Raw genomic sequence first — 17,132 nt, forward strand, 5'->3', positions numbered from 1 at the left:
CTGTGCAGAAAGTCTTTTCCTTGTTCTTGTCCCTGTGTGTTGCACCCCATTCTGGGAGTCAGAGGGGAAGCAGAGACTCCAAAGGGTGGGCCTGAGCTAGACTGTTCGGGGCAAACAGCTCATACATTCAGGACATAGATATGAGTTGTCTCTGAGGACCATTGTACCTTATTTCTGTGGCTGACATGGTTGGTCTTCTCTGCCAAGCTCTCATGGGCTTGCCCAAGGGCTGCCACACTCCCCTGACGACCTTGCTCATCCACCTTGACCAGTGGGGGGGGATGTGGACACAGCAATGAAATGGAATTTTTGTAAAACTTCAATTCTGTTTCTTTAACAAACACACAACAGGTTGTATGTGCCAAGGACTATTCTTGCAGTTTTACAAATTTTAATCTCATTTAATTCTCTTAACAACCCAGTGAGACAGGTACTATCAATACCCTCACTTTACAGATGAGGAAGCTAAGGCAAAGACAGGTTAAGGAACCAGGCTGTTATGGCAGTTGGTAAGTGGCAGAGCTGGATTTCACACACAAGCCTTCTGGCTCCAGACTCTATACTTTCAACCATGACTCCTTGCTGGAGCAGTAAATTCCCATTTTATAATACATGTTGGCCTCTGTAACAAGTTTCTCTTGCTTTAACTAATTGGTATCTGTTTTAGTCATGCTTCTCCAGGGAAACCACCAATGATGTGTGTGTGTGTGTGTATGTGTGTGTGTGTGTGTGTGTGTGTAGAGAGAGAGAGAGAGAGAGAATGAGAGATATAGAGAGATGCTAAGAAATTGATTCACATGATTATGGAGGTTTGCAAGTTGAATATCTGCAGTTGGAGTCCAAAGGCAGAATTCCTACTTGCTTGGGGAAGTTTGGTCTTTTGGTCTAGTTAGGCCTTCAGTTGATTGAGGTCCGGCCCTTAAGTGAGGTCCACTCACAGTCTGAAGGGAATCTGCTTTACTCAAAGCCCACTAATTTAAATGTTAATTTCATCCGAAACACCCTTACAGAACTATTTGGAGTAATGTGTGACCACTTATTTAGGCATTGTGGCCCAGCCAAGTTGGAACGTAAAATTAACACGACAGCATTAAGATTTTTATTTCGAAAGATTTAATGGACACTAAGTGGAGCCCAGACAGGAAAAAGAGATGTTCTGTGCAGCTTTAGAAAGTGTTTTCTAGACTGTAGATGAAGGACTTGCTTTTTATATTCCTGGTTTCATAGGTGAAGGGTGAGTTCCAGGGAGACACAGAATAAGTTTACAAGGAAAGCCAAGGAGCTGACCCTCCCTCTTCCTGTGGTCTAAGCAGAAAGAATTCTCAGGGCTCCTGTTGGTCCAGTTACTTCACTTGGCAGAGTCCAGATAGGAACTTGGGGTCAAAGGTCAGCATTAGGACTGCAGCTTTCAATGCCTATCAGAGTCAACAGGTAACTTAAATGAGCCAGGCAGCCCAGGTGTGAGGCAAGCAAGAGCACAGGTATAGTGACAAATGCCTTCCATTTTAGATCAGGGAGTCAGTCAGGTAGAGCCAGAGCAAACTGGAATGTACCTGCCCCAGCTAGATGGCCAGCCATTCCTCCCTGGAGCTGGTTATTGTCAGACATTCTCTTTCTTCAAGAAAAGTTGGAAATCCATATTTTCATGTGAAATCTCCTGATTTCTTCTTATTTTTAGTACATTTAATGTAAGATTTTACTTATTTATTTTTAAAATATTTTTTAGTTGTAGATGGACGCAGTATCTTTATTTTATTTATTTATTTACTTTTTTGTGGTACTGAGGATCAAACCCAGTGCCTCACATGTGCCAGGCATGTGCTCTACCACTGAGCCACAACCCTAGCCCCAGATTTTACTTTTTATTATTAAAAAAATTAACTTTTAAATTGATATAAAATTAGGTTTATCATATACAACATGATATTTTGAAATATGTATCCTTTGTGGAATGACTAAATTAAGATAATTATATGTATTGCCTACTTTTCATTTTGAAATAACTGCAGAGAATTAAAAAAAATATTTACAAAGAATTTCTACATATTTTCCTAGGTCCACCGGAGACTAGAGTTCCCAGATGTTAACGTTTAATCATGCTTGCTTTATCATTCTCTTTCTCTCTCTCTCTTCTGGTACTGGGGATTGAACCCAGGGCACTGAACTACATTGCCACCTCTTTTAATTTTTTGTTTTGAGACAGGATCTTGCTAAGTTGCGGATGCTGGCCTTGCATGTGTGATCCTTCTGCCTTAGCCGCCCCAGTTGCCGAGGTTGTAGGCATGCACTGCCGTGCTCTGCTATCTGTCCTGTCATGGACGGTATCTAGGTCAGTCATAGAAGAAAGAGAAGGAGAGATTGAAAGAGAAGAGGAAAGAGAAAAAGTGAGAGAGGGAATTGGGGAAGGAGAGGTGGAGGGATTCCATTACAAATGAGGCTCCAAGGACTCAAGGTACCAGCTCCACCTGTTTTGTTCCTTCAAGTTTCCTACTGTTCCCTTAGAATTTTTCTGCTTCTTCAGGACCTTTTCCTAAAGTGGTTTATGATTCAGGGAAAATGAAAGTCATGTTGGTAGAAAGATTGCATCATTTTGGTTCAGATATCAAATAGCATCTCTCGTGGATTCCTGGTGTTGCAGAGATTGCTCTCCCATCTGCCCATGACCACGTCCTGAGGTGAGGTCTGGGAACTCTGGGCAGCCCCCTGGGTATTGGCTCATCCACTGCACCCTACTTGACAGTGTCACTGTTCTCTGCTTTGCAGGTGACCCAGAGGCTGCCTCTGCCTCAGGATTGGTCCATGGTGCCCAGGACAGAGGGAAGTTCTCACACAAATGAAGCAGCTTTTCTGCTGATGTGACCTTTTCTGCCCTGAATTTGGATTAATCCTGGAAAGAGGTCAAGAGGGAGCTGAGGAAGTTAATAAGGCCCCCGCCCCCAGCCACCGCAGTTTTCCTCATATCAGCTTGTCACCTGATATGAGGACTCCCTGCCTTTGTTCTGCCAACAGCATGAATGAGACACATGATATGTACCTGTAGTGTTCTAGAAGCCAGAGAAATAGCTGTGAGGGAGATGGTCTTCACATGGGGAAGCTGGTCAATGGGACATTTGGAGGCATTAACAGAATTGCATTAGGAATTATTTAATTACATTGTGATAATGTAAGGAAGGAAAAATACAGGAAGCAACAAACAAACAAACCAACCCCGGGAATCTCAACTACTCTGGGACTTCAGGAAGGCTGCTCTAAGCAAATGCATTGACACAGTGAAGAAAAGGGGCGAACATTTAAAAGTTGGGTAGGAAGGATGTAGACGGAGGGCGAATGAAAGAATAGGGTTGGGAAGAGGCAAAAGTATGTGCAAGTTTCTTGGCTCATTGAGGAAAAAGGAAATCAGAGTGACTGGATCAGAGTGGGCAAACCAGAGATAGGGAGGAAATGCAGCTGCAGAGCTGGGCAGGGGCCAGAGGACTCCTCACTCTCTGACAGTGGGCACAGGGTCCTTGTGTAGTGAACCCAGTGGGAAGCAGGAGTGGGTTGCAGAGACAGATATGGGAGAACTGCCTCTGCTGCAGAGGGGAAGACAGGAATAAAAAGATAGGTGCCATACTCACTGGCACAGGCCAGGGTCCCTGACAGAGCTGCCAGGAAGAGGAGAGTCGTGAATGTCACGCTTCTGTATGCTGGAGTTGATATGCTGCAGAATCCTCAGAGAGCCTTGGAACTAGGATGTCAGTACTGTCTCTCTGGGCTTCTTTTAATCATGACAGGGGCCAATGGGAGGGAGTCAGTCTTCCACTGGTGTGTTTTCTTCTTCCCTTCGTCCCCCACCTCATCCACCTGCTAAGTCAGCAAGGACTTACTGGAGCTGGCTGGTGCCCATATGCCCTGAGGTGGGTCCTGGACAGTACTTCTGGAGCTGGCACCAACTTGACTGACATTCTTTGCCTGTTTCTTCCCTCCTTATCCCATCTATCACCTGGGCTTCCATCTTTGATGACCTCTGGGTTCTTGGGGGAGATTGTGAGGGGTTTCTGGGGAAAGCTTTGGCAGGAAGACTGTGGCCAGAAATCTCTTCCCACATGTGGAAGCAGGAGGTGACTCAGGCGCGCAGGCTCAGCCTCCTCAGGGCAGAGCCGGAGTGTCTGGGGCTTTTCCAGAGTGGGCCAAGCACTTCCCAGTAGGCTCCCTCAGAGAGATCCCTCCTTACCAAAGTCCAGAGATGCTGGGGCTCTCTTTTGGGGCCTCCATACTGTAACCAGAGTTTCCCAGTCAATGTAGACTCCAGTAAGGTGTCTTCAGTCCTGGGTAACAAACTTCAACTTTGGAAAATTCTGGTAAAATAATAAGACTACGAAGTCAGTTTCCAGCTTACCTTCAGATAGGGGAGGGCAGCAGGCAGTGTGGATCATCCATGTTGGGGGTGGGTATAAAGGTGCTTCTCTCTGCCTCAGAATCCCTTCTTGTTTACTTGTGTTTGCTTTAGAATGGTTGGAACAGCCCTGGATATACAGGTTTATGACTTGATTTTGTGTTTACCAGTTGTGTGGCCTTGGGAGGCAACTCATCTTCACTACTTTGATTGTTTTCTTTATAATTCTTATCCCACAGGCTTAATGTGAGGAATATATATGTGAAGATTGGTCATCTCCCTCTTCCTTCTATTCCCAGGAGTTGAGGACGACATGATCCTGATGAAACCAGTTACTTCCCTGAGATGTCTTCTCTCCATGCAGTAGGTCCTGTGAGTGAGTCCTTGTGCATTTCCTGGGGCTGTGGCGAGATGGACTGAGATTTGTTTTACAAGATACTTTCCCTATGTCAGGCACTGACTGTGCTGGGCCCAGGCAGACAAAGATGAGTAGCTTGTGTCTTGCTTGGGCAAGAGCCCCAGACAGGTGAAGAGACAGCTGGGAGGAGTGGTGGTAGCAGGAAGCTGATGTCCTGGAAGAAGCTCATGCCCTTCCTGGTCCATTTGGTAGCCCAGCGATTAGGAGCATGTATAATAATCTATAATCTCTCTGACTCTCTGTCTTTGTAATGTGCAGAATAATCCAGTATATTTGTAATATTCAAATGGGAAAAGTCCAACTAGTAAGCCTTCTTGGGTTCTCCCTGTGCCCTGGGTGTCTGTCCCCTCACCTCTGTAGAGTTGTTCCATTGAGCGCTCTCTTCTCTCTCCTCTGTGACTGATGGTGAGCCTCTCTTGGATTTTTTACTTCAACTTGTAGAGATTGTAAGTAGAAACAAACAAAATGTTCCTTTTACATTCGCCCTTTCTATCTTCTTTCCAATTGTTTAACAACATTGCTTTTTGAAAACAATTACATTTTTGCCTCAACATCCTTGTTTTACATTATGTTTTCATCTGTAATATTTCTACCACCATCCCTGGAACAGAGACAAGTCCTTGCCAGGGTACACAAATAGAACCATCACTTTTCATCTTCATGTTATTTGGTTTCTGTGGGTTTGTGACACTGTTAGCCACTCATTCTTTGAAATTCTGGGATTCTCCCTCTTTCTCCCCTTGACTCACCTTCCCTCTCCCCTTAGAATTCCCCAGTGTTCTATTCTTAGCCATTTTCTTTTCTCCTCTTACACACTCTTGTGTATGACTCACTCTTGGAGTCATTTATGACTCTTGCACCTTCATTCCAGCCTAGACCCCACTTCTGAACATTAAGATCCACCAGCTTGTGGGTAACCACAGGATGTACCAAGCCTGCACAAACCCTACAGGTTATAACCGGTCTCGTCTACCTTCCCCATCTTCCCCATCACCTACTCATCCCTTTCCACTGTTTTTTTTTTTTTTTTTTAATGTTTAATGACATTTTTAATAGTAAAGAAAAACAAAGTTCAAATGCCTAACAATAGTTATGTTTAAAATTTGGTATACATATGGATAAAGATGAAAGCCTGCTGAGTAAACACTGGAGTTAATAAAGGCATATACATATAATTAACTATAATTTATTTTATGAATAAATAAGAAAAAGTCACTGGCCGAAAAGGATTTGGTTTCTAATATTATTTAATTTGGAGTCCCCCACTCCCCAGCAAATTTCCCAATAGGCCAGATGACAACTCTCCCTGCCAGGCATCACAACAAACCATACCACTGGCCCCACAGGTTTGGAGGAAAATATTTGGTCTGTGGTTCTACAATCTTTATTCTAATCTGATTCCAGCTTGAGGAGCAAACCCTTGCTTTTGGTCACCTGACTTTTTCTTGGTACTAGTGATTGAATCCAAGGGTTCTTAACTGCTGAGCCACATCCCTAGTCCTTTTAAAATTTTGAGACAAGGTCTCACTAAGTTGCTTAGGGTTCCTCTAAGTTGCTGAGGCTGATCTCAAACTTGCAATTCTCCTGCCTCAGCCTGCTGGGTCACTGGGATTACAGGCTTGAGCCACGGTGACTAGCTTGCTTTTCAATTTAAAAGAGAGAGGTAGGGAGAGAAGAAACTTATCAGAATCAAGACCACCCTAGGAATGTTCTTAACCTCAGCTTTTGGCTGATGTATGCAACCACAGAATAAATATAACCTTCCCACAAAATGGCAGGCTAAACCAGCGGCTTCTGGAAAGATGTGCTGCCTAAAGGGTAGGGCTGGTGATGTGGCTCCAGTAGGCTCTGCGAATGAGGCCCTGCCAACAACCAGTGGATAGACGCATAGTATCCTGCACCCTGCTGGGGTCTGTCTCCTGAGTTTCAGGGGCAGACCTGTGTGAGGGGAGTAGCCCTACTTCTTTGGAGAATGGCTGTAGTGCTTTCCAAGGCGCAGCCTGGATGAATGATGCCAAACCTTCCAGACACGGATAAGTCAACCACAGTAGAACCAAGGCGACACTCAGGGCTCTGGCCATCTCCAATTGGTCCCCCATCAATGCCTAGGGACAAATGAGGCCAGAGATCTTGGAACTTCTCAACATTCAGAGAACTGACCTGGGAGCTGAGGTTGGCACTGCTGAGAGTAAGATGTCCCCCAAACACCTGGGCCAGGACGTGGGTAAAGGGGTTCAGGTCTTCGTTGAGCTCTTCCGAGCGTTCCATCACCAGAATCACTGCACCTGGCAACAGGTCTTTTTTTTTTTTTAATTCATTTTTATTGTAAACAAATGGGATACATCTTGTTTCTCTGTACGTGAAGTAGAAGTGTACCATTTGTGTAGTCATACATTTACCTAGGGTAATAGTTTTTGATTCATTCTGTTATTTTTTTTCTTCTCCCCCACCCCTCTTTTCCCTCTATACAGTCCCTCCTTCCTCCATTCTTGCCCCCCTCCCACCCCACATTATGTATCATCATCCGTTTATCAGCGAGATTATTCGTAATTTAGTTTTTTGAGATTGGCTTATCTCACTTAGCATGATATTCTCCAATTTCATCCATTTGCCTGCAAATGCCATAATTTTATTATTTTTTATGGCTGAGTAATATTTCATTGTATGTGTATATATATATATATATATATATATATATACCACAGTTTCTTTATCCATTCATCAATTGAAGGGCATCTAGGTTGGTTCCACAATCTGGCTATTGTGAATTGAGTGGCTATGAACATTGTTGTGGCTGTATCTCTGTAGTATGCTGATTTTAAGTCCTTTGGGTATAGGCCAAGGAGTGGGATAGCTGGGTCAAATGGTGGTTCCATTTCAAGCTTTCTGAGGAATCTCCACACTGCTTTCCAGAGTGGCTGCACTAATTTGCAGCCCCACCAGCAATGTATGAGTGTACCTTTTTCCCCACATCCTCGCCAACACCTATTGTTGCTTGTATTCTTGATAATCGCCATTCTAATTGGGGTGAGATGGAATCTTAGGGTAGTTTCGATTTGCATTTCTCTTATTACTAGAGATGTTGAACATTTTTTCATATGTTTGTTGATTGCTTGTACATCTTCTTCTGTGAAGTGTCTGTTCATTTCCTTAGCCCATTTGTTGATTGGATTATTTGCATTCTTGGTGTAGAGTTTTTTGAGTTCTTTATATATTCTGGAAATTAGTGCTCTATCTGAAGTATGAGTAGCAAAAATTTTCTCCAACTCTGTAGGTTCTCTCTTCACATTGCTGATAGTTTCCTTTGCTGAGAGAAAGCTATTTAGTTTGAATCTATCCCAGTTATTGATTCTTGCTTTTATTTCTTGTGCTATGGGAGTCCTGTTAAGGAAGTCTGATCCTAAGCCGACATGTTGAAGATTTGGACCTACTTTTTCTTCTATAAAATGCAGGGTCTCTGGTCTGATTCCAAGGTCCTTGATCCATTTTGAGTTGAGTTTTGTGCAGGGTGAGAGATAGGGGTTTAATTTCATTCAGTTACATATGGATTTCCAGTTTTCCCAGCACCATTTGTTGAAGAGGCTATCTTTTCTCCATTGCATATTTTTGGCCCCTTTGTCTAGTATGAGAAAATTGTATTTATTTGGGTTTGTGTCCGTGTCCTCTATTCTGTACCATTGATCTACCTGTCTATTTTGGTACCAATTCCATGCCGTTTTTGTTACTATTGCTTTGTAATAGAGTTGAAGATCTGGTATTGCAATAACTCTTGTTTCATTCTTCCTGCTAAGGATTGCTTTAGCTATTCTGGGTTTCTTATTCTTCCAGATGAATTTCATGATTGCTTGCTCTATTTCTGTAAGGTACGTCATTGGGATTTTAATTGGAATTGCATTGAATCTGTATAGCACTTTTGTAGTATGGCCATTTTGACCATATCAGTTTTGCCTATCCGGCAACAGGTCTTTGAGGAGCTCCTCTGGTACTCTCAGTTGGCACTACCTGTAGCTGTAGGCCATGCGGCCCAGGCACACAGCCAGCGACTTGGCCTTGCTGTGGCCCTTGAGGCGCTACACGGCGTCCAGTGCCATTGAACAGCTCGCCTAGCAGGCCAGGCCGTACAGTGTGTCGGTGGGGACAGCCACCACGGAGCTGGTGCGCAGCTCGACCGCGGCAGCTGGCAGCGCCTCAGTCCAGCCAGAGCGCTCGGGGCTTGCAGCCTGCACAGCCCCATTCCCCAGGAGCCACAAGAGCCGGGCTCCGGGGCTGCTAGAGCCTGCCCGGCGGGTGGAGGAGGCTTGGGCTGCTTGAGGAGCCCGTCGGCCCCTCGCCCAACCCTGTGCTGGCAGCCACTGCGGCCGTCAGCCGCGTGCACGGTTGCGCTGGGGACCTGGTTCTTATTAACAGCACCAACATTGACCCAGTCATCTAGATGGAGATCAGAGAGTGGTTTTACATTCGTCCTTACCTCCCATGTTGCAGGGATGTGGGGTCTACCATGTCTTCCCCTTCACATGCTCCTCTTTGTCAACCCCATGGCCTCTGGCTCTTGCCATTTCTTATCTCCCCTGAACAAATAGCCTAACTACTGATGATCTACCTGCTGTCTAAGTGATTCCTGGTACCTAAATTGTGATGGAGCACTCATCGCCCCTGCGAGCTGGCTCCTGACTGCCCTTCAATTTCAGCCCCTCTTCCCTCCCCTCTCTAGAGTCTGCCTTGATCACCTTACAGTTCTTTCAGATTCTTGCATATGTATTGGTGACCCTTGCCTCTGCTTCTTCACAAAATTTCCTCAGTATATTGTCTTTAGTACCCTCCCACATTTAGATGGCAGAGCCTCTTCCTCCTCGTCTTTAGAATTCACAGTAGGAATGCCTTCTACCTGGAGGATTTCCTTGGCAGTCTTCTTGTCCTTCTTCCTCTCCCTAGGTTGGGTCAGGGTTCTGAGTGAGGTGCTCCTGTAGGATTCCTTCTCTCTCTCTGTGCCGCAATGGTCTGTTCCTGGGTGGTCTCCCACACCAGAGAAGCTATGCAGTGTACATGCTTGGCTTGTCTATGTTATGCTGGCCCCATCAAGAGGCCTGTCACACAGTAGCTTTTGGTGAAGTGAGATCAAATGATAGGTGCCAGAAACCCTCAGAATTGGGGCCAAAGGGTTGTGAAGCTGCTGGATAGATCTTAGGTAAAACCAACAGCATTAATCATTGGAAACTGGGAATTTCACTTACATGCCTGAATGCTTTTTTTTTTTTTTTAAATAGGATTAAGTATTGGCTCATAGTATTTTTTTAATGGGGTAGAACAAATATACAATTAAAGTACATATTAACAACATGTTGGAGTTTTGACAGACCCATCTACTGACTCCAAATAAGATATAAACATTACCAGCATCCCAGAAAATTCCCTAATGACCTTTTAAAGAAATTCCTATACAAGCCCCTAAAGACAAATGCATCTGCTTTTTAAATGTACTGTTTACTGGAATATCTGTAGGGTTTGCTCTGTGAACCCAACCTGACAGCCTTCTCTCTGTCTTGCTGGGTGTGTTTGTGCTTATAGAAACCGGCAATTCAGGCCGTAAGTTTCCTTGAGTCAGAAGAGAGCTTGCATGTCCTCAAAGCATGGAGAGTCTCTTTGGGGTTCCATGGTGGAGAGGGTTAACACTGGCCTTTGACTTTCTGTGTGGCTCATGGTAGAATTTCCCAAGAAGTTTCCTGAAGAGTGGCAGGGAGGGGAACAGGTCTGTATGATGAAGACCTTTTATCCTTTACAAGATACTTTCTGTGAATTTAGAACAGGTCTGTAATGATCCATTGCCAAACTGGACCTGCTATCCAATATGGATAAAGCCACAAGAAGGGAAAGGGGGCAGATGATGCCCGGAAGACTGTCATTCCTTTTCCCTCTTTTCCCAGCTGTGGTTAAAGAAAAACACACCAAAGTTCTTTGTACTCTCTTAGGGGGTAACTGTCCCTAGATGCCTGGTTGAAGATCCTGGTTATTGTTGGGGTGTGGATGTGACTCTCCTCTTCTGTGAGTTCTTTCCCTGTTCATCCCTGCCTGGAGAGAGTCCTATCCTAGTCAGTAGGGTAGGAAATGTGGAATATGGAGGGAAGAGGTGACCCTACTTTTAAGAAGATGGGAGTGATGTTTCCTGCATCTAAGACATGGACATAAAGTTCCTGTTCTTGGCCATCTCACACTGAGCATGCTGCCTGACCTCACTGCTCTTTCTGTCCAGCACCCTTTGGCTTGCAGTGATGAGCTGCTTCTCTGAGCTGGTAGAAGCTGACCTGTCATCTTTGTTGACTAGGTGTGACCAGAAGATAAACTGGCTGAATTTTACATATGCTGAAAATTATCCTTAGAATGTCCCAGGCTTTAAATAATCTCAAGGTGATATGGAATGTACCTCTAAATGTTGAGCTGATATTTGGAACTGGTCAATATAATTTAGAGCTAAGGGTGAGGAATAAGGTGGAAACAGGTGTGGGTTAAATATTTGACTTGATTACTTCATCATGAGGTTCTTTTTCTTGTCTGTCTCCTAAACTGGTTCTGAAAGTCATTACAAAAGGGAAGATAATTTTAGAGGCCCATATTAGATTCATGTGGCTTCCCAAGATGAGTTTAAAGAACTAGTCTCATGTAGTTGTGGAAGTTCTGGTTATTCATGACATAGTTCCTCTCTTCTCATTATCACCAAGTTTGTACTTTGCTTCCCAAGTTCCTTGGCACACTTAGTATATTCTGATTTCTATGCCAAGGGAATAGAGTTGAGGAATCATCAGACCTTGGGATGTTACTGGAGGGAATCAGTCTAGGGAGATTCCCTAGGGAGAAGCCTGTGGCAAAGAGATGGGAGCAAGAGCCTTCAGTGCTGGGGAATTGTTAGTGTGAAGTTTGGATACAGAATCAGGGCACATAAACTGTGCGGAATTGACTTTGAGGACCCATAGAGTGAGGGCATAACAGAGCTGAGAGCAAAAGGGGATGCCATCCTCTGTTTCTGGATAACTGAACCCAGTTCTAAAGGACTCATAGGGCCCAAGTGGATCTGAGTCTTCCTCAGCTTCTAGCTCTTGTGATGTACCCCACAATCCCCCTAAGTGCCAGGGGATAAGGTGTAGATGCAAAGAAAGTCAATTTCTTCATGGAGATAACCTGGACAAATAGGATTCTTAAATTTGTTTTCATCCATGTGTGAGCCGGGGGCATTGTGAGCTGGGAGCTGAGGAAAGGAGTTGCCAGTGAGGTTTGTAGGAGGCAACTGGTCTTGTTCTCTTTTGGGATTAGGAACTTCAGAAGGCTGCTTTCCTAAAATGCTCCCAGTTGACCACAAACCCTGGCTTCCTCTGGTTCTCTGGCTCTCTCCCGGGTAGAATTCCAATCTCTTCCCTGCTTCGTATTCTGAGTTAATGACAAGGATGGGGCCAGAGAGATAAGTGGGAATATATAACCCCTTCAGAGATCTAAGAACACTTAGCGGGGTGGATTGTGGAGAGAAGTTGTTCCATCCATATTCATCAGACTGGCAGAGAGGAGGGAAGCAAATGGGACAAGGTCAAGGGTTTAAAGGAGAGAGTGAGTCATTCCTTTTCTCTTCATTCCTTTGTTCATTTCTCTCTCTCTCTCTCTCTTTTTCATACCAGGGATTGAACTTAGGGGCACTCAACCACTGAGCCACATCCCCAGCCTATTTTCTATTTTATTTAGGGACAGGGTCTCACTGAGTTGCTTAGCACCTCCCTGTTGCTGAGGCTGGCTTTGAGCGTGAGATCCTTCTGCCTCAGCCTCCTGGGCTAGTGGGATTACAGGCGTGCGCCACTGCGTCTGGCCCCAGTTATTACTTTTCTTAAGCTCTACAATTTACTTTAAGAATATAATTCTTGGGCTAGCTTTTTCCCCTCTGCTTCATGCATTTGTAGTCCATCTTTCTTCATGAGGAGATGGTGGAGAAGGCTTCTGGCCCTATTGGCTTCCTTTAATACAGTCATCCCTCAGTATCTGCAGGGACTGGTTCCATGACCTCCAGAAGATACCAAACTGCAGTTGCTCAAGACCTCTATGTAAAATGGTGTAGTATTTGTATATAACCCACACACCTTCTCCCATATACTTTAAGTCATCTCTACATTACTTGCAATACATACTACAATGTAAATACAATATAAATACTTGCAATTCTGTATTGTTTAGGAAATAACAACAAGAAAAAAAAATCTGTACGTGTTCAGTACAGATGCAATTTAACAATATTTTCAATCCTGGTTTGATTGAGTCCCGAGGATGCAGATGAAAGCCTGTGCTTGTTTTTAATATGTAATAAATAGACTTGACCCTTCTTCCCACTGGGAGAAATCCAACATGCTCATCAACATCCGTTTGGGTTCCCAGGAGCTTCTGCTCTTGTGATCACGGTTCCCCATGACTTCCTCTTCCTGACAAAGCATCCGTTTCTTTCGCCTTGATTCTTTCAGCTCCTCTGTGTCCTGAATCCCTACAAATATGGCACCTAGCCCCTCCTCTGATTTCACTGAGCACACCAAGACAAGGTTTTTGTCTTTGCTGAAAATTGGGGTTTAAATTCCAGACACACAACACTTTGTCAGTGAACATTAGTCATACACACCCCAAATTTCAATGCTCCTGTGGAAGGAGGGCCAATGCAGTTCCTTACAGTAGGAACCCTCACACCATCTGACACCCCTTTGGACCCCAGTCTACCCTGGCCATTGTCCTTCCAGAGTTCCACACCCACTTACTTAACTTTATTCTGCATTTGTTCATCAATATATGTTTGTTCAGTGCCTACCATGGGCCAAGTGCTGTTCTAATCACTAATTAGTTTTGACTGCTTAGTCCTCTTTGTCTCCCACCACACAGTGGAACTTCACCTTTCTCCACTGAGAACTCAACACTGACAGTTGTCTATGCTGCCATTTTAATTAAGCACATGTATCACATAACTCAGAGAAAAACTCTTTTATATCCTGTGATAAACCACAATAAACCAGAACTCTGTTTTCCAGAGACTTGATCCTCCAAGTTGTTGGTTCCCTGGTGAAAAGAACTTACCTCTGACTTTTCCAACACCAATGTCTGCAGATGAGACTGTGACCTTGTGGGTATGGTAGTCATGACAGGAACTGCTGTTTTTCTGCTAGTGAAATAAGAAACAGATCAGTTCTTATTTTGCTGTTTCTCTTTACCTTCTGTGTATTTTATTCAAGGGGCATAGTTCTCCAAAAGGAATTCCTTGCAAACCCTGCAAAAAAACCTTCCCTTTTTAAGTATTCAGATTTACCTCTGAGTTTTCTGTTTTTCTTTTAGTCTTACCCAAACGTCTTTTCTTTTGACGTTACCCAAAGCTCACTGAAATATCTTTTTAAGCAGAAAATCACATACATCTGGATAAATTATGCCATTATTTTGGGGGGCAGGAGGACTATAGCCAGTCATTTTTGTTATAAATTTTGATAATAAGAATGACACAATTTGGTTGGTATGTGTGAGACAGGCCTGGGCAGAAGGAGAAAGAGCACCTCCTGAAGGGTGAGGTAATTCCATGGGCCATGGTAGTTCCTCAAGTACCTGCTGGTCTGACATACTGAGGCTCTGGCACAGTCTCTGCCTCTCCTCTGTGCCCCCAGCCCCCTGCCCCACTCCCTGAAACTTAGTGTGCATTCCCTAGCTTTCTGGATGATACCACAAGAAACCAGAACTGACTAGCCAATCCTAGGAGCGCTTATGAGTTTATGGGAGGCCATTATCATTGCTAAGTTTCTGGGTGGTAAGGTGGCAGAGAGATCTTTAGCATGAACATGGACCAGGGACCAGGAAGGATCAGAACCCAGGCAGGGAACCTGTAGGTTTCTGCTAGCTGCCAGGAGGCCAAACAGCATCCTTGTGAGTTATAGGCGGCCTCTGAGCCCTGGCAGATAGCATTCCTTGGTAGGGGTAGGATTCTGTTGACTGGCCTGTGTGTGAATTCAGGCTTTTGTTTCTTAATTTCCTGTTTATTCTTCATAAAGTTGTGCTGAACATCTCAGACCACTCCTGGTGGGCCAGATGAATTAAACAAAGGGCATTTCCCCCGTGCAAGAGCTGGGAGGACTTCAGGGGTATCATGTGGTGGTATGGTTGCAATATTCTCCAGAAGGACTCACAGGGACAGATTCTGGCTGCCTGGCTTGACTCTCTCCCTTTTCTCTTCCAACACAAAACTCTTAGCATTTCTGGGTTTAGAGCTAAGAAAAGAGGACAATCCCTACATCTAGGACTCATTTTTTAGTTTTCACAGGGGATCAGGGACACAGGGAATGACAAGAAAATTATCCTTGTTTGGGTAGAGCATCTGAGCAAGACATAGGATCACATGATAGGAAGGTGTTAGCCAGACAGTAGACAATCCCCAGTGTGGGCTGGAGCTGTCCCAGGGATGGTGCAGCCAGTCTGGGCTTTCTAAGTCATTAAGCAAAGCCACCCCTTACTACTGCTCTACTGTTATCTTAGAATGTTTTCCGAGTTTGCTGTAACCAGAGCTTATAAACTGTGCATTTCTGGCTACTGGTTGCCTCAGATCCAGGGGAAATATCCTACCACGGGTATGGTTCATCTCTAGTCTACCGATGCCATTTCCAGGGAGTAGCTTTGCTAAGGGTCTGAGAGAAGCTGCCTTCTTCTCACAGCTCGGTCACTGACGCACTGGGTCTTCCTGGAAAGCCACCGCCCCTACTTTGGCCTTAGTCCTCTCCTGTGATAAGTCTCTTCTCTGCCAGTTCCAACAGTCCCAGTGTGAGGGTTGGGCCCTCCCAGGTCTGCCGGTGCTCGCTGGCTGATGCGGGATTCCTGAGGTTTAAGGCTCCAGCCCTGCCTGGCTCTACCTCTCTGGGGTGCATTCTGAGTACCTGCCCTGGACTGGCAGTCTTCACCCACCTCAGCCCCAACTCCAGCACACTTCTGCTTTAGAAAAATTCTGGGCTAAGAATTTATTTTTTCCAGTTTTTTTTGTGTCTTCTGCTTCTCCAGGTTTGAAGATCCATCTCAAGATGCAGAGGCTGGTCCTTGAGTGAATGATGACAAAAGTGTGTGTGGAAGGCAGTGCCCAGTCTCTTCCCCAGGGTCCCCCAGAATCAAGAGCTCTGTTTTAGCAGGCACAGTAAACCTGGACCAGCAGATGCCCTATGGGAACAACCTGATGGCCCCAAGGCCCTGTGGCCTCTGCAGGTCTCCTGAGAGCAGGCAACCCTTGCCTTTAAGCTATTCTCCTTCCCACAGCCCAATCTAACCCCTGCCTTTTCCATTTCTGTAATTTCCATAGAGTAATGTACACAGAAAGTGCATGGGAGAAGAAACATGCTTTTTGCATGTTTGTCCAATGAATGAACAGATGCAAAACCCAGAAATCTCTAAGTTTCTACCTTGTATGGACAAGGAAAGTTGCCCTTCTCTCATCCATGTCTCACCCTAAGTCCTGTTGCTTCAAAATGACTTTTGGAGACCATGGACATAGGTAGGGTCCAGCCCTGAGCAGTCTTGGGTCAATGCCCTGATTGTGTTTAGGTTCTGCTGTTTATCTGACTAAATTTATGGGAGAGCTCCATTCAACTTCAAGAATATCTGGTGGTGGGGAGGTGGTGGTGGTGGAGAGAGAGAGAGAGAGAGAGAGAGAGAGAGAGAGAGAGAGAGAGAGAGAGAGAGAGAGAGAGAGAGAAAGTTTGTTCAGCAAAGTTGGTGAACTTCAGAGCAGGTCTGGGCACTGGGAGAAAGGTGCTTTCCTGCCGTCTCATGATGGAAATCTCATGATGGAAGATGAACCAAGGAATTAAAGTTCTGGGAGACATGGGACAGGGGAAGCATGTCCTCTTCCTGCTCTAGAGTTGGCTGGTGCTTAGTATTAGGGTGAGGCCAGATGTAAAGAAGGGTGGGGTTATGGCCTCAGGGCTGCAATCTGATCCTCTGGGGAAGAAGCCAGGCCATGGGGGGTTTGGGGTCAGGATGTTTTCTTTAAACACCTGCTGTGTGCCAGGTGATATACCAATGGACTGCCTCAGGCTTTCAGGGAGTGCAGTTTAGTAATGTGGAGAGAGGGAAGGGAGAAGTCTTCAGAAGTGATCTGTGATCTGGCTCTAGACTCCAGGTGCAAGAAAGAGAGATCAGCAGGAGTGAGGAGACCTCGTGGACCAGCAGGGGACTCCTGGGACTGGGAGTTGAGGCAGGGGATTAGTGGGACCTGGTGGTGGTAGTGGGTAGATATTGCCTCCATCTGCAGAAAGGAGGCGCTGGAGTACAGTGGGAGAGGAGCCTGGGGCGGGTAATTGAGGCTAGATT

The 17,132-nt window shown here is 45.1% G+C and overlaps 1 pseudogene across 1 annotated transcript; it reads right to left on the reverse strand.

Annotated features, from left to right (window-relative positions):
- Window positions 1-6,604: 6,604 nt before the first annotated feature.
- On the reverse strand, window positions 6,605-9,209 carry LOC306661083 (threonylcarbamoyl-AMP synthase-like; annotated as a pseudogene). Its single transcript has 2 exons — window positions 8,746-9,209; window positions 6,605-7,078 (listed from the first exon to the last, which is right to left on the reverse strand). The product of its transcript is annotated as a threonylcarbamoyl-AMP synthase-like (transcript).
- Window positions 9,210-17,132: the final 7,923 nt, after the last annotated feature.

This window comes from Sciurus vulgaris, assembly GCF_902686455.1.
Source record: "Sciurus vulgaris genome assembly, chromosome: 5".
Lineage (NCBI taxonomy): Eukaryota > Metazoa > Chordata > Mammalia > Rodentia > Sciuridae > Sciurus > Sciurus vulgaris.